General features: G+C 34.1%; 1 protein-coding gene across 2 annotated transcripts in view; it reads left to right on the top strand.

Moving 5' to 3' along the window:
• The first annotated feature begins 5,464 nt into the window (after positions 1 to 5,464).
• Positions 5,465 to 24,541, top strand: part of path (solute carrier family 36 member pathetic) — a 37,016-nt gene continuing 17,939 nt past the window's right edge. Inside the window, exon 1 of one of the 2 annotated variants that reach the window (XM_077445753.1) lies at positions 5,465 to 5,695. The gene's annotated coding sequence lies outside the window, so the exon portion shown is untranslated. The remainder of the gene's footprint in view (positions 5,696 to 24,541) is intronic. The other variant, XM_077445754.1, reaches the window with a different exon arrangement.

The raw sequence follows: 24,541 nt of genomic DNA, 5'->3' as shown, positions 1-24,541 counted from the left end.
CACTGTGGCATAGGTTGCAAAGGTACATACATACGTATGTACATACATATATAGTTCTGTTTTTTGATTTATCTATACTGCAACCGAAAATTCTATGAAATTGTCCACCCGGAAGGTAAATATTTTTCATATAGATAATAATATCATGCTATCCAACGAGATAGGACGAAAATACTTGGAAATACAAACTTGATAAATGAGGACAATATAAATAATATGAGAATAATATAAATGTGCATTTATTATAAGCATTTTTAAATCTATGAATTAAAAAAAAATCTAAATGCTGATCTAAGGATAGGGTGACCATATTTCTCAGGACTTCAATCGGGATACTCTGTAAAAAAGTTGTCCCCCCTATATAAAAAACCGTATAATAAATATTCTCAAAGAATTATATTGTATAATATTCGATAATCATGCGCCCCATGCTGTTTTTCTGAAACGTGTAAAATTAACAAATATAAAAATTAAAAAATTTCCAAAAAGATATTCTAGGTTTATTTAATTGCAAAAAATATGTGCAACTGAAAATTTTGATTTCTTTCATTTTCATTTCTTCTTTTATTAAGTAATATATTAGAACGTAGTGTTATGTATTCCGTGCCGGTATAGTGCGCCTTGATCATGTTTTCAAATAAGTATATAACACTCTACTTGGGGAATACAGATAATGAAATCTTAATAAGGCAAGGATAAGTTTAAAGCAGTTAAAATATGAAACATATATCCCTGCAAGGATAAGTTTAAAATGTTAAATAATACATTAAATCTTAATAAATTTTGTGAATTTAAACATTCCAATTAGAAACAGGTCTGGGTCACTGCATCGAAAGTGACTTGAACGAAAGTCGAAAGATCGAAATTTTTTCGCAATTTTTGGCAAATGCAGACAAGTTAATAAAAAATTCGGCGAAATAAATATAATGTCTTAAATGATTCAGATTATTATAAAATAAACCTCGTAAAAAGCTCACTAGAAATGTTATTTCAAAGTCGCGTAAAAAATGATCGGTTGTGTGTATGTGGAACATGTTGTTTTTGATGCTTAATAAATGTACATACTGTATGTGATATATTTTATTTAATAAGAATATATTTTTATATACATGATTTATTTTATTCTAATGCGAAAATAATTCGTTCTAAGTATCAAAGTTATTTTTTTTTAAAAGCTCTGATAAATCAAATAATTAACACAAATATTATTATGATATACAATACTACACAAATTCCTTACATAACTTCCTTAACCAATGTCAGATTTAAATCAACGATTTTCAACCAAATGAATACAAAATCCATACTTAATGCATTTTCAGAAATGCGTACAAACGTGCACGCATAAGGGCGAAAACACACACGGCAGGACGTGGTACGTGGTTTTTTTCAGATAGTTTTAAACGTGTGAAAAAAATGGGCATCCCTTGAATAAATTCATGGGATGCAAGTACACAGCGTCCAAAAAAAGACCCCTTGTGTGTGTTCGGTAAAATTGTATCCTTGTATTTATCCTTGCTTGACAGTAGGGATCCCAAATATTCGTCGACTTCAACTATTCGAAAATCGAATAGGCAATCAAGAGCTATTTGAATATTCGAATATATTCGAAAATTTAAAAAAAAAAGGTAATTACATATGTACTACGCATAAATTACATTATATTTATATATGTAATATATTACAATTAATAAAACATAATTTTAAGAAAATTAAAAAAGCATATAAAACTAAATCAAGTTGATAAATTTAAGTTAAATAAATTTTTATAATTTTTCACATTTCCGAGAAGCTCCATATTTGAACTGATTGACCAGAACATTTTTATAGCAAGAATCTCAGCAATTTCGGCTTAAACTCGATGTGCAAATAACATTTTACTTTTATTGTTTCCTCAAAATATCACAGACGATAGGAAATATCAATGGGACATTTATGGCGAAAACACACAGCGCGGAATGTGGTATGTGAAACGTCGACAAGTTCTCCTACATTTCTTAAATCCGTTTTCGATCACTGTCAAGTATGGATCCCAATCGAATATTCGAGTATTCGAATTATTCGTCTGATTTTTCAGCCATTCGTTATTCGAATATTTATTTTCTTTTTTATATCGGAATAAAAATGGAAAATATCCTTTACTTTATTGAGTTATAAAATATGAAAAAAATAAGCTTATTTTTGAAAAAGTAATTATAAAAAAATATTATGTAAAAAGAGAAAAAAGCGCCGCAGACGAAAATTTTTTTCCACAAATCTTCACATGGTCAACATTAATCGACTATCAAACTATCGACTATCAAAGTCATCAAAAAACTATCAATTAACTTAATTTCTACCAACTGTCTTTTCACTTTATCTATGTACATATGTACGTAATAACAATAGATAAAGTTTTGTTTTGTTTTTCTTCAAAGCACATAGCAGCAATTATTTTATTAGTTACCCAAAAGTAACATACATAAGAAATAAACGTAGCATTCATAGATCCATAGTATCTCATTAATCATTAAATTCATAATATTTTCTAAATTCACACTATTCCTTAATTTAGGGGGGCGAGTGCCCCCCATATGGCCCCCCCAAATTACGTCCCTGAAAAAAATGCATAATATTTTCAATTAATGTTAATCGAAAATTGGGATTTTGGGGAGGGTCCCCTATCCTATATTTCTATTTACATGGATGTGTCTAGATTAGGAATAGATTCTATATTCGGAAACTGTTTAAAATGATGTATTTAAATCTTACTATATCATCGAAGTATAATCAAATGTTATTTTGAAAGTATGAAGTAAATTTAAATCGCCGGTTGATGATGAATCGTCCTATCAAAATTGTTTTAAGCAATTCTGTTTGTATTATTCACGAAAATTTGTTTATTGCCATTTTTATTTCAGTAGGTAGTTGTTACATAGGTATTGGTTTGTACATAATATTGACGTTGGAAATGGGCCCGGAAAAAGGGCCCACGCAAATGTTGAAACTTAATAAAAAGTTAACCAAGGAAGGGTCGAAATGTAAGTTTTCGACATTTGCGTGGGCCCTTTTGTGCGGGCCCATTTCCAACCTTAAGATTATGTTAATTTATATCATATCAAAATTGTTTTAAGCAATTCGCAGCAGAATTGCTTAAAATTTTTTTGATAGGACGATGCATCATTAACCAACGATTTAAATCTACTTCATTCTTCCAAAATAACATTTGAATATAATTGCAATTTTAATTTTTGATTCGTGCATTTTTGAAAATTTTATTTATTTTTTACCCTTGATTTTAAGCGTGATGGGAAGAAAATTTTATATGGGGGGGGGGGGGTAGACTATTTTTTTTACCCTTGGTGGGCGCCCTTTGCCTCCTGGCAAGCACTGATTTCAGTCCCAGTCCGCCACTGTATACCATGTATTATATTCGATTAATTATTTTTGCTATTTATTAGACTATGCATATTTACACAATATGCACAATATAATATATATATAATAAATATTTTTATTATTAGTTTATTTTCATTTTAAATTTTGAGTATGAATCCTGAAAAACGCACGAAATTAATAACGAGCTGGGGCTACCCCGACACAAAAAAAAATCGAGTGGAAAGGGTTTTAAATTAATTTTTTGAAAAAAAAAATGTCCTGATATTGAATTTGACAGAGATCTGGAGCAACCACTTTTTTGAGTTGCTTCGCTCTAGCTCCGCTCCGACACCTAAGTACTTGCTCCAACTCCGCTCCGTGCTCCGAATAGTTTTAATAGGAATCATATTATTTATCATCTTTATTTATTTAACTAGTTTTATACCCGTTGAAATTTCAACGGGTGGTTTCGGAAACAAATTGATACATGATCAAAAATAAAATTCTAATACATAAAAACAAAATATCGGAGCAGTGGAGTAATAAACAAATTGTCGTGCTGCGGCTCCGCTCCTGCTTCGTGCAAAAGCTCGTTGCTCCACTGCTCCGCGCTCCTGCTCCACGCTCCGCTCCAGATCTCTGATAATATATATTTTTATTATTAGTTTATTTCAGTAGCGGTTCGTGAAAATTCATAGTAGGGGGGGGGGGGGGGGTGCAGAGATTGATCAGGCTGTAGTAGCTCGTTGACCATACCGGTGATCAAAAGAAAACAAAAATAGCATGCATATGTACTATACTAGGAGGCTGCAGCCTCACAGCCCATGCCTACGACAAAAATAGCATGAATTTATACTGTACAGCAGCGTTTCCCAACCTTTTGTGACTCGCGTACCACTTGGTAGTACATAACGCTAAATTGTACCACCATATGAAAATGATTGTATTTCATGAAATTTGTTTTTGCAAGTGTAATTATTATATATGGTATTTGCATGGTAAGGAATGTGAAGACAGGATACACGCAATGTGTACATCTGTTTTGGTAAGAAATTTTGTGGAAAAAAAGTTATTTGCGGTGTCACAATTATAATATGCTCAAAGTTCAATATATTTATCTACTATCTTGTCATACTTCTATTATTGATAGTAAAAATATTATTTATTGTTTTAACAAAAACACAAAATTACAACGTACATATAATATGTTTTCTTTTCATTAAATCTCCTTACAAAATAAATTTAATGAGATCCTTGTACTAAGTTTTTTTAAATTTGGTTCAAATGATGCGAGATTTACCCTCAAGTCTGGAGCTAGATTCAACCAATTTCTATATTTGTCTTATTAAAATATATGAAAAGAAAGCTCTCTCAACCAGTTCAGTGCTAATAAACGGCTACAGAAATTTAAGCGCTATGTCATAAAGCTATTCACATTCTTCACTAATACCTAGCCAAAAATTAATAACCTTATTTATTTCGAATTCTGTTTTTAAATGCTATAATTTGAAAGTTCAATCGAGTTCTCCTTTTCCTTGGTAGCTGTCCAAAAATGTTCATTATCAAAGGGGCTTGAAATCAAATTGTTTGCTTATTAAGGTTTGGGGAAGCACTGCGTAAAAGACGATTTCATCCTCTTTCAAAATTATATATTAGATAAAAAAAAAATTTCTATTTTTATGATTGTAAATCATTCATTCCTGCATGTCCGCCATTACTGTTTTTTTTTCGCATACCACCAACCATCAACGGCGTACCACCAAGTGGTACGCGTACCACAGGTTGGGAAACGCTGCTGTACAGGAAGGTAAGCAGCCCCGCAGCCCATATGGACGAGCCGCCACTGGTTTATTTTGATTTTAAATTTTGAGTATGAATCATGAAAAACGCACGAAATTAATAACGAGCTGGGGCTACCCCGACACAAACAAATTTAACGAGTAGAAAGGATTTTAAATTAATTTTTTGAAAAAAAAAAATGTCCTGGTATTGAATTCGAAAAATATAATCACCTTGAATAGGGTGAATATTTTGTATTCTAAATTTGTAAAATAAACCCCCCTAGCCCGGCTTGTCTCTCTTGGCTCTTAGCCCTACCATATGGCAAGCTTACGCCAGGGGTAGCAAACTGAAATCGGACCGTTTCGGTCGTTACTCGTCGTGGTCTCCCACCATATACCCAGTTGGGGCGTGCCGTATCGGATTCGGAGTGTTCGTTTCTGTTTGGCAGTGGTAGTAGAGTGTAGACTGCGTACTAAAGTTTCGAGAACCACTCGTGTACCGGTGGCGGGCGGGTCGCCACGTCTGTTTTCTTCGTGCTGCTGACGCTCTCGCACAGGTACGCTCCAGTGCTCGCCACGTGGACTCAGATTCTGCATCGGTCCATTTGAACACATGATCAGTGATCACTTCATCCGAAAATTTTCATCCATTTTCACCACGGAATTTGCATCTTCATAATAGCATTGTGGCCACGTGTGTAAGATGTATTTTCGCATTGGTCGCGATGCTGTGTTGCGTCCGTTATTTTCTATTCATTATTTTTGTGCTTGAAAAGTTTTGCCGACATTTTTTTATCCATACATCAAGTGTTTATTTTTATTTTTTTAAATATGAATGAAGCGTTTGTGTGTCTTTTTTTTATTATTATTTTAGAGATGAGTTCCGTCACTTTTATGTTAAATTTGTCGCGCCCCATTTCGCGGTTATTTTTTCGTGTAAGTTTTACCTGTTGATCGGATATAAATGTATTTATGGTTTACTTACAATATGTGTATGTGTGCGTGTTGCATTTATCGCTCATATTTAACATGAAAAATATCTATAATATAACGAAATGATTTCTTAGAAAAAGTATGTGAATGAAATATTGATTTTTGTATTCTGTACGTTTCGTAGGGCTCGTTTGCAGAATGATGCAATCCCGAAGTTTAAAATATCATATCAGTTTTGTGATTTGTTTGACGCTTATTCTGTTTTAGTTAAATGTCATGTTTAGTTAGTTCTTTTCTGTGTCCTTTTTTAGTTTATATTTACATACATATGTTATGAAGTATTCTTTGTATTTAAACAGCTTCCTTTGATCATGATTCTACAATCTGAGGATGTATGAGCGAAATTCTACCGAGTTGCATTTGAACTGAAAAACAAACGCAAATTTATATATACATTACATCGAAATTAATTATCTTTAAAAAAACACCTGTAGCTTAATTTATCACATTTTTCTCCAATTAATACTTAACGGTGTTCTGCTAATGTTAACATTTTTTGATATTTATCGAACTTGTCTTCAGTTTCCTCGTTAAATTTCATTGTTTTTAAATAATCCGTTTTTTGCTGTTGTGTTCCGGTGTGATAACTTTTAAACACCGTTACAAACGCGACTTATTTTGGTTATCAATGAAACCGCATGGTCGCAGTTATCGTCAACCATCATCATTGGAATAATAACTGACTTGAAATTGACGTCGACTTCCCAAAAATAACCTAAAACTAGAATAAAGCACATTTGCACACAAACCTTATGATTTATATTTGGATAAATGAATAAATTCATTCATCATTCAAAAGATTTCAATATGGAGAAGCAACCCTTCACTTTTTTTTATTCTACGCTTTACATGCAAAAAAGCTTTGTTTGTTTTGTAAGAAGACCCCTCGGATAATTTCGAAAACCCCTACTTTGGTGACATATAAGATTCAATAGACGTGTAAAGCCGAAATGTTAAATAACAAAAATTTACTATTGAATATTTTTTGTTGTAATTCTCGTTGAACTTTATGTACATACATATATACATACATGATTTCACTAAGCTCAAGTTCCACGAGATATATCTAAGTTGAGATACAGAATCACTAGCTCGATGGTCTCGCCGGTTTTCGCGAGATGGAGCTTTACATAAACTCTGCACTAGTTTGCATTTTCGGTTCTTGGCCTGCAGCCACTATTTCTGCAATCTGTGCAGCGACTCTAAATCTTTTCGAAGTGTGATTGTTTCTATATTTCTATACACCAACTCATTGTCTGGGCTCCGCAGACAATGAGTTGGTGTATAGAAAATGGTAAAAAAACTGAACTTGATCCACTTCCAATGGAAGCGAAACTTTCGCTTTTGTTTGATGTTTTGCAATATCATATATACAATATACCATACTAGAATCAGTGTTTTCTGGTTTTTGATATACAATTTTTTGATTGGAAACCCATTTTAAATATATATAAAATTTCAAAATGGTGCTTCGTTCAATCAGGATATCCTTTTAAAGAACCACTTGTTAATACTATATTAATTACTCAATCATTATAATTATGTATATTGAAGCCGTGTAAGTGTAAATTTTATACATGCACTTTTATTCATTATGCGTACATATGTATTTGAATTTAAGGAGTATTTGCAATAGGCATATAAAATAAATACCTTCAAGATATGTAAGGTAAAAAGACTTTTGGAAAGATAAACAGTTGCATTTTTAATAGTTTTTTTTTTATATTAGGAAAAAGGATGATTTATTTATATGCCAATTATTATTAATAAATCTTCGGTAGAAATTTTCAAAACAATGACATTTGTTAATAAAAAACAGATCGAACAAAATTTCTCCATGAAACTTAAAGGACTTTTGGGAAGATTTTTTTCAATTTCTGCTGAAATCCATTTATAAATATTGATTTTTAAATCCTTTTTATTGTTCGTAAATAATTTTCTAAATCAGGCCCGGCTCGAGGATATATGGCGTCCTTAGGCAGAATGGTTTTCAGCGCCCTTCTCACTTTTTTTTACAATGAATTTTATAAAAGGTGCACGTTGAATAAAAATATATTAAGAAAAAACAAAATAAAACATACAAATTTTTATTCAAAATATGCTCGTTTTATGTTCAGGATATTATCATCTACAGCCATTCATCATCCACTGATGGATGAAGGAAAAATTAATATAGAATATTTTAGTAGTTCAAAGAAAGCCAATATTTTTTTCAATTCTATAATAAAAAAGAGCCCCTAGGCAATTGCCTAGTCTGCTTCCCCTTAGGCTGGCCTTATTCACAGTATATCCAAGGTTTATTCTAATAGCTACTGATCCAGTGCTCAATGATCACCGATAATTCTCTTTTTTTATTTTTCTTGTTAATATTCATGGTACATATTACCTTATGTATTGGCGTATACAGCATAATAGTACATATGGATGTCTATAATATTTTACATTATGTACATATTATAGCGAATAGTAAAGTACAGCCAACTCTTCTACGACGCGCTGTATCAGTTCAACAAAAAGATTTTAAAATTAATACGTGATAATGTAAGAGAGTGGAATAGTCCGTATGATGATTTCTTGCGGAATAGATTAATCGTGTTATACATAGAAGGGTTGACTGTATCTCATTGATTTAAAATCAATAATTCCATTTGCCCTTGTTTACAATTAATTGTTGAATATTTTAAAGGTTTTACATCACTCTTCGCAGTGTTTGCGTGCACTGAAAGGCTTCCAATGACTTCGTGTTGGACTCAAGGGTGGATTTAGTGAGTCATCACACCCACCTCCCCTTCCCGTAGCCAAATACATACAATTTCGCGTTTATAACGATCGCATTTCATACACACGTGTAGGATACGTTTGTATGTATACAAATACCTTTTCCTTATATCAAGTATTTGATTGCACAGTATAAAATTTAAATACTTAACTATTGTTAAGTCGGTCATCCAAATTGTAAATAAATTAATTGAAATTTGAAAAATGTTACAATATGGCTCAAAGTTACCATTGACTAAAATTACATATGCATGTACATATGTTAAGGTCATTTACATAATTCGCCGGTTAGATTGACCAGACGGTTCAGAACACGTCTCGTTAGTCCGACCAGACAGTTTGCAATTTGATATTATCTTTTCGTTTTTTTTATTTTTATTATTGGAGCGTCTCGACATGCAAATGGAAACTCGATGATTGACATGATACTTTTCGAAATTTAATATTATCTCAGAGGTCGTAAATTTTTATTCATCGATAAACGTTCAATTGTAAAGTAGAGTAATTGAGAGTTTAGATCATGTCTACATATTATGTAGAAAAAAAATCTTTCAAATTCGGTGTTTCGATATTTATAATTATCACTGTGTTTTCTTGTCCCCTTTTCTTAAAAATAATTATGGGATAAATCCCATTTAATTTCATTTTCATTTTCGATGACTTTCGAGTGTTTATTTTCAATTCATCTATGCCTGTATTAATTTTTCAATCTTGGCGTTCAGACACAGAGTAGTAACGTACGGAGTCTACTTAGGTATGCCGTTCCGTACAATTCATAAATATACATGTTTCATCCGTACATACATATGTATACATGTTTCACCATTAAAAAAACACGTTTCTTATAAGCATATTCAAACGTAGCATAAATAATTATACCTATATATGTATGTTCGTGTTGGACTCAGGGGTGAATATGTTAACATTGTCCGTCTCAGTCTTAATAGTCCTAGGATACATAAGTGCATGCAAATAAATAGTATTTTGACTGATAAATTTTTATATAAAATCGAATTTCTTCGCGAAATTTTCATAGTTTTTCTACATCGGAGCATTTTCATAAAACTTTTTGCCTTTATTCATCTTTGCGAAAATGACTTATATTTATTATTTTCGCAATAGCTACGGCATCGCGAAACGCTTACCAATAGATTTTGCATCATTGATTTTCCTGTAGATACCTGGGTTTTTATTACAAATGCGTGATATTTGTTAACATTTTCGCATTAACTTTAAAACTATATAGTTTTAATGTGTTTTTCAATGATAAAAGTGAATTTGAAGGCCTCGCTGTTGGTAATTTTAAGCAAGCGATTCAAATATTATGTCATATGGCAAATAGCAACATCATCAATACCATATTCGGTGCGACCAATTATTTGTCTGTGAAAAAAGTTGATCTTCTCAATCGGTCTCCGTGACGAGACAGAATGTTAAATGACAGAAAACGCAAATATCGGAAGGCAAAGGTCGAAAATCGAAAGATCTTAAGTCGAAAGATCAAAAAAAAATGGTGCATGGTAAACGGTACATATGTACTCACGTACATACTCACTTAATTTGCGCCAGCAGGATACAACAAGAACTAGAGGAACAGGCTTTTCCTCCCGTATTAATAATATCAATATAATACTATACATATACATATGAATATATTGACTTATGTACCTATACATGTGTATATGTTCGTATATGCCAAAACAGAAAGAAGGTAGACAATTTATCGGCTGTAAATGGAAAACGTTCACTTCGGTAACCGTTTAACTTTCGATATTTAATTTGAATATAATAATTTTATTTTCGATGTTTAATTTTTATTTCGATATTTTTTAAGCCACTGGCCCAACGAACGTGTGGCAGCCATCGCCGAATATCGTTCGTTAGCCTTCGTTCAGCATAAACCGGAACTGATGATTTGAAGAATCTTCATCATCACCGATGATTTATCAGTGATGTTATAACGGCATCAAATTTACGCAACGTTCGCTCATAGTGAAAACATATCTTATAAGTTATAAGATATGTTTTCACTATTAGCGAACGTTGCGTAAATTTGATGCCGAGGATATATGTGACTCATATAAATTATAATACAAGGCATAACTAAGCCACCCAAAGTATAAAGCAAGTCAATATAAAAAATAAACTATATTATTAGATATATCTGCATTTATTATTTCTATTGCTTTTTTATTACTTGCTCATTATAAAAAATAATAGGAATACGCGTGACGATTTTTGTTAATTTCCATTGTTTTCGTTCTGGCAATAAATTGAATTTTAATAGATTGTGTGTAGTATTCATTGGAAAATTAGGTCGAGTGTAGTATTTAGTTATTGTTTAAATTAGCATGTCGTTGGTTGAATATTAAACGATTTTGGTCTTAGAGGTGAAAATGATTATTTTCTTCGTATCGATATTTTACCTCATATATGTATATGTATATACATATGTATGTAATATTTGCACTCAATTGACGCTGTATGTGATTGGTCACGTGCTGTGTAAATGTTATCACAGTCAGATTGTTTTGAAATATCTGACAAGAACCTCTTGTTTATTTATCTGATTTATTTACTTTTTGTAGTAATAATATCCAACGACCTTTTTGATCCTATTCTAATTGACTTTATTGATTTAGTAGTCGTAAAAGCATAGAGCACGTTTAGAGATACGATAATTATCTACCTATGTATATATTCCGGCATGGCACTTGGCTTCCATAAATTTGCTAGTCAGCTGCAAGCCACTTAGAATAAAGTCATTAAATAAAATAAAAGACACTAGTTATATCGGAAAAATCAATATATGAACATATGATGTATGCATTTTATTTTTTAAATCTGGAGACTTTATTTTGAATACGAATAATAAACTGTAGTTTGGAATTTGACTAGGCAACACGCATGTTGAATTATTCACAAACTCTTTCCTTGAACACCCAAAGAAAAATGTGGCATGCCTTGCACATATTCAAGGCAAGCCTAGCACACACCGTCCCAAAATCATCATCTGGAGTGTTTTCGGTAAAATTGTATCATTTTATTTATCCTTGCTTGACAGTGATCGATAACGGTGTATTCCATATTTGAAGAAATGTAGGAGAACCCCCCTCCCCCACAGCGGGGAGCCAAGTACACGACGTGCCGTTCTTCCCCGTGTGATTTCCCCCTTAGCCCGCGGGGCAATTGCAAAAAACTATATACTGTTCCATCAGTGCACAAAGCAAGAAAGGAAAATAGCGTGCAAAGACAGTTTATTTCTAATAAATTAGAAATAGTCTGTCCCTAGCCTAAGCCTATTATGTGCACTACTGATTTAAAAACCTTTGATGTAGAGATTTACGACTACGTTTCTGAGAATCTTAAATAAAAAAAACATTTTGTAAAATGCAATTTTAGGATCATATAGACAAACAATACTCAAAAAGCTGAATTAAAACTAATTGTTAAACTGAAATATTATGATTAAAGAGTGGACCAAGAGCGCGCTGTTCATTGTTCACATGTTGTAAATGCATTTTTAATGGTTTGTCGAACCTTTTTTACAAAGCATTTACAATAATGGAACAATAGACGTCGCGTTTCCGGTCCTACCTCTAATTATGATTGGACAACGGAGTCTGATTAGGGCAATCTGCTTTTGGGACGTTGTGGCTATTTTTAACTTCGTAGAAAACTTTATTTTGCTCTCTTTGTACTATTGGAACGTGTATAATATATCATCATCATTAGAGGTAGGATAGTCACAGTGCTATCCATTGTTCGGCAAACCTTTAACAATGCATTTACAACCTTTGAACAATACACGGCCCCCTCAGGCTCCGGTGACTAATCATCATCATTTACAGCCATTCGCCATCCACTGCTGGATGAAGGCCTCTCCAACACGCTTCCACTCGTCTCTATTTTGCGCAACACTCATCCATCTCATTCCGCACATTTTCCTAATTTCGTTCACCCATCTTCCTTGCGGTCTTCCTTTTACTCTTTTGCCTTCTCTCGGGTACCATTCAAGCACTTCTTTTGTCCACCTTTCGTCCATCCTCCTAGCTACGTGACCCGCCCATTGCCATTTCAATCTCTTCACTCTATCCACTATGTCCACTACCCTTGTCATATTTCTCACCCACGTGTTCCGCTTCCTGTCTTTCCTCGTTATGCCAAGCATACAGCGTTCCATACTTCTTTGAGTGCATTGGATTTTATTTTGCATCTTGGCGTTCAGTGTCCAAGTTTCACATCCATACGTCATCACTGGCAAAACGCATTGATCAAAGATCCTTTTCTTCAGGCAGAGTGGCATTTTTGATTTAAAAACAGCATTCATCCGTCCAAATGCACTCCACCCTAATTTCATACGTCTCTTTATCTCTTCATTTTTACTACCAGACATGTCAATTATTTGACCTAAATATAAATAATTATTTACTACTTCTACTGGTTTATCATCTAAGGGGATGCTATCAGGCATGCAATAACTATTGAACATTAGTTTAGTCTTATCTACGTTAATTTTTAATCCTACTTTTCTACTTTCCCTGTCCAGCTGTGTTAGTCTGATAAGTAGGTCAGCTGAATCACGAGCTACTAAAACTATATCGTCTGCAAACCGAAGGTGACTCAAGAAGCGACCATTGATGCTTACGTATAATATATGTACTTATAATTAGTGGCCGGATAAGGTTCGCCCAACCTTTTATTTTGTACTTTAGCTTTGTAAATAGAGCCAAACCGCCCCGATTCCTGAAAAAAGAACTGTCTCTGTCCGCAGTCTACTTATAGCTATATTTTACATATTATTATTATTAAATTTTTTAAGGTTGCTTATGTATCGTTATTTAAGGACATTTTGGTTAGATCCTTTTTTGCAGAATTGCTCTCAAATGTCACATGTGTGGATAGTGGTGTGCATACATATGTACGTAGTCTGAACTGTCTGGCGACCCAACCCCAGCTAGATAACCATGTCTGGGTTGAGCCCGTCGTATTGCGAGTACGTGTTCTATTTGTGTGACGGATTGTCGATCTATTCTGAAACACATGTTCCCTTCGACACCGAGATTCTTCGTCATTTGTGGATTGCCTACGTCGACGTGTGGTCCACATATGCATGTGAGATGACAGATGCTTCAGAATGCAGCCTGCATATTTGCGTTCTTTGGTGTGCGCATATCTTTGGTCAACGTCTGCGTCGTTCTGTTCTGATGAATAGAGGAATGGCTCAGGTCCCTTTTACCTGCTCGTCTTAACAAAAAAAAAAAAAATAAGGAACACAGTGTACCTACATATGTATATCCGAACCTATTTTAAATCAGAATGCGAGCAAGTTATCTATTGGAATGTCCAGGAAAAATTCTGCGGCACTAATTCAAGATCGTAAGAAAGAGCTATTAAACATTTTTATTAGATTTTTTATTTATCGTTTGAGTCACAAACAGAAGGAAAATTAGTGCATATATAGGTATGTAGTTTAATTTTGAAATTGAGCGTGTACATATGTATATATGTTAATTATTACTTGTTCAATTGTTAGATATGAAAACAGTTCTGTTCGAAATATAATTTCAATTATGTATTTTTCTTATAGGAGAGATTCATCCCAATTATTTCTGAAATAACGTGCATATATCAAATGCTATTTTATCGCCGTTGACATCGGCAAACTACTCATTTTTTGATGTTTCCTACTTTCTTATGCCAAAAATATTTAATGAAAATAATTCGTTGAGCTGAATCTACAGGTACGTGTCCTTTTGGTAATTTATAAATATTCTGCAAAAACAAAACTACAATTAATAAGACGCGCATATGTATGTATGTAAATATAATAATTTTTTGTGTTATAAAAATATTTATTAATTTATTTTAAAAAAACACTGATAAAAAACAAGAAATTTGTAGACTTTTGACCCGATCGCGATTTTGGAACTGTGATTGTCTGTTACTAAAATTTGGTATAATATTATCTAATATATAGTTTTGAAAGAGAATTTGTAAGTTTTAAAGTTTTCGTTTGTAAAGATTGTACATATGTATATTATATATCCGTGACGTAATCGAAAAACAAATTTTCTATGACGACGATATTGATTTCGGTTCCGATTCCCGATTTCGATTCCGATAATCTTTTTTGTTTGCTGTTATTATTCTTAAAGGGCGGCTCAAGATCTTCTAGTTCAGAAAGTCTTATTTATTAAAAAATTGGAAACTAATGCGTGTAAACTATATACCGGCAGAAACATCGTTTAGCCAGCAGTAAATATTGTTCAGTTTTACACATGTATTTAGGTATGAAATAAAAAAGAACCATAATTAATTACTTTATATTTCAATATAAAAAGTACAATTAATAAAAAACATTTCAGAAATTAAAAAGACAACATAAATTTAAATCATACCATAAAAAATCTTCATATCACTTAAGAAATCCTCTGAATCCACGTCGGTACTCGAATCACCAGCAAAGTTTATTATTATCGAAATAGTAAATTTATTGCTATCGGAATAGTCATCAAACCATTTAAAACTTATTTTTCTGCCAGTATACATAATCGCTACGCCACAAAATGCACGCATTTATTAGCAACACGTATGTATTGGTAACACAGTGTTTTTTACACGATGAGACTGTAAAAGACCTATACACCGTGTTTCTTTTTTCTTAGCCAATTTCTTAGAAAAACCATCAGTGTTTAAAGCAAGACGGTATAACAGCTTAAAAAAAAAACGATTGATATTGATCGTGTACCGGAATCCAAATGTGGCCTAAATCTGAATATTATAAATATATTATTATCATCGTATGACTTTATTTTAATGCATGTATCAATTATTTTTCCGAAACCACCCGTTTAAATATTAACCGCCTACAATGGTAGTATTATATATTTATGAATTCTAATATGTATTTAATTATGCAGCAATTTGTTGGGCGATAAATTCATAAAATGCCGCGACAAATTGCTCGGTAAGAAACCTCCTTATCTGACAGCAGAACGCCTGAAGCAATTAGTGGGTTACGTGACCAGAAGAATAGATGAAAAGTGGTCGAATGGTACCCGAGTAGCAGGAGATTATTCTTTTGTCTATTAAGAGGGCTGGATAGCAGCGCCTTGTCCATACAAACGTACTATACCTCTCCCTTCCTCAATTATGGCACTAGAGAAATTATTTTTTTAATATGCTATGGATGTCCACCATTGGGGTGCATCTATCGTTTTATTTTTTTGATTAATTATTTTTTATATGAGCTAGGAGCCGCCAAACATCTATAAAATCGCCTCTTTTTTACACCCACGAAACGAGTCCAGCGTGCTTATTTAACGGTCGATTTAAAAAAAAATACGCCGATAGATGCACAGAAAGTATCTTTCTCATACCGATGATGAAATTTTTTTAAAAATTGGTCCAGTTTTGGAGGAGAAAATAGTAGAATACGAAACCTCGATTTTGTCAATTTAAAATACGTTTAATCTGGTCGAAGTGCAACTGTCGCATTCACTCTATATATATATTGATATATATTGTCGCATTCACTCAAAATATACATACACTCAATATATATATCGAAGAAAGGAACGGTAACAAAATTAAGGTTTCGGGTGTACAGCCCTCTTAAGCTTTCAAAGATCTTAAAAAGAGTTCTGCCGAATACGGACGAATGCCGAGACGTCGAAATTTTATTGTGTCGTCGAAAGTGGGCCACCAACAGGCTATCAGGAAGTGTTGGATGGTTTTCAAACATTTCGCACGGTGAATGAATGGGAGTCTGTGTGTTTGTATTATATCTATTATACATATACTTAGTTAACACGTGTGCGCGGTTCAGCGTGGGCCTGCCTGCGTAAAACGCGTCAGACGGTAGAAAAATCGGCTAAATATAACCAGTGGATTCGAAAAATAAACTGACATCTCTAGTTTCCATATATGTATGAAGGTGAGTGCAGTTTTTCAACCTATTGGCGACCCGGTGTTTTTCGCTTGTGCAAATTTCCCTAACGCGATCGGCATACATGCACGCGAAAATGCTCAATTTCAGCTGAAAAACAAGTCGCGCACGAAAATATGTAACGCAACCTGGATTTTTCCGTTTATGGTTTGTTTGCGTGCTACGAATGTTGGTTCTATTGGTTTTCGCTCGTGCCAATTGTATGCACTTATTAACCGGACGATGCTAATTAACCAGAAGATTCGCATTACGAGCGACACGCAAGTTCAGTATTCGCTGCATATCATGTTGAAAGCTTCTCATAAACGCTGTTTTTTTTTTTTTTTTAATAAATACATAGTAACATTTCAGTCTCAAATCGAAATTATTGTCTACTGAAAACATTGTATGTATAATATTACAGTTATAGTTTACACAAGAAAAAAAAATGACAAATGAACTAGTTTGTTCATGCACAAACTATCAGGCATATGTTAAGCTATTCTCAATCGTTTATCCCAACCTTTATGTGCATATATATATATATATATATATATATATATATATATATATATATATATATATATATATATATATATATATATACGTTTACCCTGGGTTGCAATATTTGTAATTTTTTTAATATTAGCCGAAACAGGAATTATGAGAACGTTGTGATGTGGTTTCCATAGGATTTCCTTGGCGCTTTGATATCTCAAAGGTCATGACTGTTTCATGGTACACCTAATGAGAAACCTACATATGTATGTATATTAAATGCCCGTTTAAAACGCAATTGATTATATGTACATACATTGGTTTTATCCTCGAAAAAATGTTAATTAATATCCAACGTGTGCTTATTAATTTTAATTGTGATGTGGTTTTTATACATTTAAATTATTTAATAATAGTTTTTTTGTACGCCGAAGAAATAGGTCTATGTTTTTTACGCAAATTTTTTCCCACTTATCAAGTTAAGTACGACTTAGATCAATGCGACCTGGCGTGGAATTTTGGCAGAGTAGCTGGAAATTAATTAATGTTTGTTCCCGGAGCAATATTTGCACTGCGAATGTGTTTCACAAGCTTTTCATTAGTTTCACAAGCTTTTCATTAGTTTCAATTGGATTAACCAAATGATTTTCATATATGTAACTAACCAAGTTGGTTAGTTATATGAAATTCCTAGCCGTCCGAAATTTACTAGCTGATTTTTAACCACTTACGCTCTTCGGATCGTTTTGTCATTTTCCATTCCATTGAAGTAAGCAAATGTCACCGACATGACGAAAACATAAAAAATTACATCGCAATCATCAGATCGACGTGATGACAGCTGCTTTTAGAAGGATTTACTCGTCGCCCCTATTTAACTTCACAGGTTACCTCTTTGAACAGTTATCTCATATTTCACTGTAGAGATTCTCGCTTATGACTAAAGAGCGGACCCAGAGCGCGCTGTTCATTGTTCACATGTTGTAAATGCATTGTTAAAGGTTTGCCGAACCTTTTTTACAAAGCATTTACAATAATGGAACAATAGACGGCGCGCTTCCGGTCCTACATCTAGTTATGACATTATTAATATTAAACTGACTTTTTTAAAAATATTTTCTAGCTGCACAGTAAATAAGTTGCATCGATTCAAATTATATTTTACATATACATATATACCACAATATCTGCGTTTCAGAGATCGAGCTCATTTGTTATTCTCAGCCCCTTACGGAAACTATTGTACTTGGAACTTTCGTAAATATTTCCAATTACCTTCGGCGAATATTCACAATAACGAATTTTGCAAGTTATAGTATGTTTTGACACTTTTTATCGTATACTACATAGTGTCGTGCCCGTTGATAATTCAACGGGCAGTTTCGGAAAAGGAATCGGTACATCTATTAAAATGTATATGTATAATAATTATAACAAACAATTATCGTCGTAATCGTAATCGAAGTCGTCATAGGAATCTAAAACGGTATACTTATCCCTTGATAATTCAAAAATTTGTTTTTTTTTTTTTAAATCTTTATATTTGTCGATGCACTCACCACATACCCACATACACACATCCCTTCCGTTTATATATATCATCATCATCATCATTTACAGCCATTCGCCATCCACTGCTGGATGAAGGCCTCTCCAACACGCTTCCACTCGTCTCTGTTTTGCGCAACACTCATCCATCTCATTCCGCACACTTTCCTAATTTCGTTCACCCATCTTCCTTGCGGTCTTCCTTTTACTCTTTTGCCTTCTCTCGGGTACCATTCAAGCACTTCTTTTGTCCACCTTTCGTCCTTCCTCCTAGCTACGTGACCCGCCCATTGCCATTTCAATCTCTTCACTCTATCCACTATGTCCACTACCCTTGTCATATTTCTCACCCACGTGTTCCGCTTCCTGTCTTTCCTCGTTATGCCAAGCATACAGCGTTCCATACTTCTTTGAGTGCATTGGATTTTATTTTGCATCTTGGCGTTCAGTGTCCAAGTTTCACATCCATACGTCATCACTGGCAAAACGCATTGATCAAAGATCCTTTTCTTCAGGCAGAGTGGCATTTTTGATTTAAAAACAGCATTCATCCGTCCAAATGCACTCCACCCTAATTTCATACGTCTCTTTATCTCTTCATTTTTACTACCAGACATGTCAATTATTTGACCTAAATATAAATAATTATTTACTACTTCTACTGGTTTATCATCTAAGGGGATGCTATCAGGCATGCAATAACTATTGAACATTAGTTTAGTCTTATCTACGTTAATTTTTAATCCTACTTTTCTACTTTCCCTGTCCAGCTGTGTTAGTCTGATAAGTAGGTCAGCTGAATCACGAGCTACTAAAACTATATCGTCTGCGAACCGAAGGTGACTCAAAAAGCGACCATTGATGCTTACTCCGGCTGTATCCCAATCCAAGTTCCTGAAAACTCCCTCAAGCACCGCATTGAATAACTTGGGCGAGATTGTATCTCCTTGTCTTACTCCTTTTCCTATGCTAAATCTATCTGTACCTGAAAAAATTTTAACCGAAGCTGTGGCATTCTTATATATTGCAGCTAACAGTCCCACATAGGGTTCCGGCACTCCCTGTGTTTGTAGAGCGTTAAGTACTGCATTATGACTAACTGTATCGAAGGCTTTCTCATAATCGACGAAACCTAGGCACAATGGCCGTTGATATTCGTTGGCGCGCTCGATTAGTTCGCCAACTACTTGGAGGTGGTCCATTGTGCTGAAATTTGCCCTAAACCCTGCCTGCTCTATAGGTTGGTTCTCGTCGAGGATATTCTTCAGCCTTTCTGTAATAACCTTCGTGAAAAGCTTGTAGACCGCTGAAAGTAAACTAATGGGTCGGTAGTTCTTGATATCGCTTTTGTCGCCTTTTTTGTGTATTAAAATGATAGTTGCGTTATTCCATCCTTCTGGTATAGCTTGGTTCTGGATGCATTTGCTGAAAAGCCTAGCTAAGATATTAATTAGGGGGGGGCCGCCACATTTTAGTAAGTCAATGGGAATATTATCTTCCCCTGGGGTTTTACCGTTCTTTGCAGTTTTTAGCGCGGCCTCTACTTCGCTAGGCAATACTGCAGGAACCCTTTGGCCGTGTGTCGATTCCAGAGCGGGGAATTGGCCGTTGTCGTTCTCGTATAGTTTTGCATAGAACGTGTAAACTCTGTCTATGATTTCTTCTCTATTCCTAATTATTACTCCGCTCTCTGATCTGATTGCGATCATTTGGTTTTTGCCTAAGAAAAGATCCTGTTTGCACTTTTTCAGGCTACGGTTATTCTTAATGGTATTTTCTATTAGCTTGCTGTTAAAATCCCTGACATCCCTGACTATTCTCTTTTTAATTTCCTTATTTACTAGATTGTATTCTTGCTTATTATTATCCCTATCTAAATTCCTTTTATGCTTAATTAGGTTTTTTGTTTCCGCTGAAATTTTGCTTAATTTAATCTGTTTCCTGAATCCACCTAATTTCTTACCTGTTGAGGTTAGAACCGAACTAATTACAGTGTTCAATTCCTCGATGTCTGCTTCTGGGTTTAATTTCCCGTATCGATTTCCAAGTTCGAGTTCGAATTCCTTTTTCCTAGACCTTAGTTGAGCGAAATCTGGAGAGTTACTACATCCTTTTATTAATTTCCTACGTTCGCAATTTATATTAATGGCCATCTTGGCACGGACTAATCTGTGATCGCTACCTATATCTACTTTACTTAAAACACTAACGTCTTTAACGGAGTGCAGGGCATTTGTTAGGATGAAATCGATCTCGTTTCTGTCTCCTTTAGGACTCTCCCAAGTCCACTTATTGTTGGTGTTTTTCCTGAAAAATGAATTAGTGATAAAGAGCCTGTTGTGTTCTGCGAATTCTATGAGGCGATCGCCTCTGTCGTTTCTTTGGCCGGTACCAAAATTGCCTACTGCTCTTTCTGTATTTGCCTTTTGTCCTATTTTTGCGTTAAAGTCGCCCATGATTATTTTAAAGTGGTGACGGCTATTATCGTATGCGCCCTGTATTTTTTCGTAGAAGTCTTCTATTTCCTCATCTGGGTGGCTAGATGTGGGGGCGTACACTTGGAAGATTTGACAAGTGTACCTGCTCGAGATTCTTAATACTATATAGCATATACGTTCCGATATGTCGCTTATTTCTATAATATTTCTTTCTATTCTCTTATTGATAAGAAACCCTACTCCTCCTATTCTACCATTTGGTAGCCCTCTCCAGTAGAGACAGTTACCACTTTTTAGGATTATTTGGTTTTGCTCTTTTCGTCTTACTTCACTAAGTCCTACTATATCCCAATTGATATTTTCTAATTCATTCTCTAATGCAAGCACACTTCCTTCACTCGATAACGTTCTTACATTGTATGTAGCTACATACAGATTTCTATTAGCTAAGCTATCATCCATCGTCACTCTTACCTTGTTGGAGGTTTGGATATTATTTTTCTCGCATTTATCCAAGATGTGTTGAGAAAAAGGCGGTACTTGAGAGAGAATTCCATTCAAGGATTGAGTCATAACCGCCGTAGACTCTTCTCTGTATTCAGGTCAGGTGTCGGATTTTCATCCTAGGTATCACTTGGATCACTTATGGGTTATTACATGCCATTTAACAGGGTTACTTTGTAAGTGGGAGTAGTTAGTTATGATAATAATAGATTAGCAATTGTTATACTACTTTTACAAATCTTTATCGTGAGACGCCTCTTTGGAGACAACGGATTTATATATGTGAGTGCGGTTTGCAATTTAATATTTTAATAATAACTTTAGTAAAGAATATAAAATTACACGAATTACTTTGATATAATTTAAATATGGAAAATAACTGATAGACAGTTGGGAAACACTGTTTCTGCTTGTTATTAAATAAAGTTCGTTAAAAATTTTGCTGGAAGCAATTATGTGGAAGATTTATTGCTTCTGTGGGACAAACTATTTAGTGACGGGAAAGGACCTTTTTTTTTTGTATTCAGGTAGGGAGATATTACGAATATACCCCGGCCGTATTGACTTTGCACAGATTTTAGACACAAAAAAAAACTAATATGACAAAATTTTACGAATTCACTGATATAAATACGATTTACGACCGATCTGCTGATTATTTTTACACTTAAATTATACTATGATGCAATTAGTAAAATAAGTGAGTGGATGGTTAAGTTTTTAGATTTAATTTCGTGCAATAGCCGGGTTTAAGCGAGTAGTAGCGGGGAGAACGCAAAAGCACGTCTTCCCCGCATGACACGATAGACCGAACTCCGTTTATATATATATATATATATATATATATATTTTTTTTTTTTACAGGATAAAATAATAAAAATAATAAAGTAAAAAAAATAAGGATGGCCTTACAGGTAACCTCAATGCGCCTTCCTGGCCAATTACAAACATTGCAGTATTTTTTTTTATTATACAAGTCGCTGAATTACGAGACACTGAAAAACTCGCAAATTAACGAGACATCTATGAATTGTAAATTTTATTGTACATTAATCAATCTGAAATAGTGGTGACATAGTAGGTAGGAAGGATATTTAGCCAATTTTACCGGGAACCGTTTCAACAATGAAATCAGAAAAAATTGGTTAACTGATAGGAAACGATCGACTTGGAGTCACAAATATCCAGGTCTGACCAGCAGCACTACAGATATACTCGGAAAAATTATTTTTAATCAAGGTCAGCTCATGGGATCGAACCCGGCGCCTCTCGACGCTAAGCAGAAGCTTAAAGACCGAGCTATGCTGCTGGCTAGCTCGGTCATTTTATTATATTCCGACGAATACAATAGATTTTGGCGATAGTCATACGTCATGCATTAAATGTTATTCCCGTCATAGTCCGAGGACTCTGAGGCTCAAAAATAATCAGATTGCTTTGTCTGCGGCCAGGTTGGTTGGCCGATCACCAATATACTGCAGAACTTTAACACGTTAATTACACACGGGAAGTGTCAACTGCAAGTGCATCTTGTCCAATCAATTGACCAATGGACTGTGAACCAGTCGTTATAGCGGTCTAATTTAGCACACGGGATACGAAGTGCAATTTAATAAAAAACTATTCATCATCAGATCGTCTTTTTTTTCTAATATCAATGTATCATATAATACATACATAAGTCGTACGTCTGCTACATAAATACATCTGATGGATTAAACATATGTGCACAACTTCCGGCTGCGTAAATACTTCACTTTGTTAATCATTTCGGTAATTCTGTCTCACAATTTTGTCTATTATGTATATTAAACGTTGTGTGGAAATGTAGAAAAAAATAACTAGAACGCAATTTATTTGTGGCGCTTCGGACGACTGGCACATTTCTCTTATAATAATATCATACTTCTGTAACATGTCCAACGCAATTCCAACGTTTCACGTTTATGAATCATTCACCGTAAAGGTGAACTCGAATGTTTGAAATTCAACCAACTTCTAAATCAACCCCATTTCACGGCCATGCCCAGGATTTTTTTATGGGGGGCTGAAACACAGGTGCACACCTCCAAGCGGTTTTTTTTTTAACATTTTCCTTCATTAGAATTCGCGGAAAATTAGGTACATTTAAAAGAAAAAAATATATACTATAATAATATCAAGTTCAATTTTTTTAACGACTTTTCGTTATTTTTATGTCTTTTTTGGACCAAATTATCAAATTAATTAATCATTTAGTAAGGGGTTCTACGACTTCGTCGAGCTTGGGTCACCATCCTGCGGGGTTGGGACGATTCGAGCACGTTGGTGGCTACTACTTTACTTCTTTCTCGGCCATATTAAATAGTGTGCATTGAACCACATCGTCATTTCATTCCTTTCGCCTAACAAAGTATAATATAATAATATATAATATGTACAAACTATGTAGTATGCATCTTACACGATCGCTGTATAGTAAAAATATATATTTAACTGTGATTAGATAAGATATTGTTACCAGATTATCACATATTTTTAAAATAAATAACCGCATTGGATAGTTGTGTACCTGTTATGCTAGTTTGAATTAGGTCAATATGGCAGAAGCTTATGGCATAATAAAATTTAGGGAAAGATCTGTTCTGGTATTCAGAATGGTCAGTTCCCTCGTCACAATATCCAAAACAAATAAGTAAAATAACCCTTGGCCGATTCAAGCAGGTAACAAGCGG

The sequence above is a fragment of the Arctopsyche grandis genome, chromosome 2, assembly GCF_051622035.1.
Source record: "Arctopsyche grandis isolate Sample6627 chromosome 2, ASM5162203v2, whole genome shotgun sequence".
In the NCBI taxonomy this organism is placed as follows: domain Eukaryota; kingdom Metazoa; phylum Arthropoda; class Insecta; order Trichoptera; family Hydropsychidae; genus Arctopsyche; species Arctopsyche grandis.
This window is presented reverse-complemented; position numbering and strand designations above follow the sequence as displayed.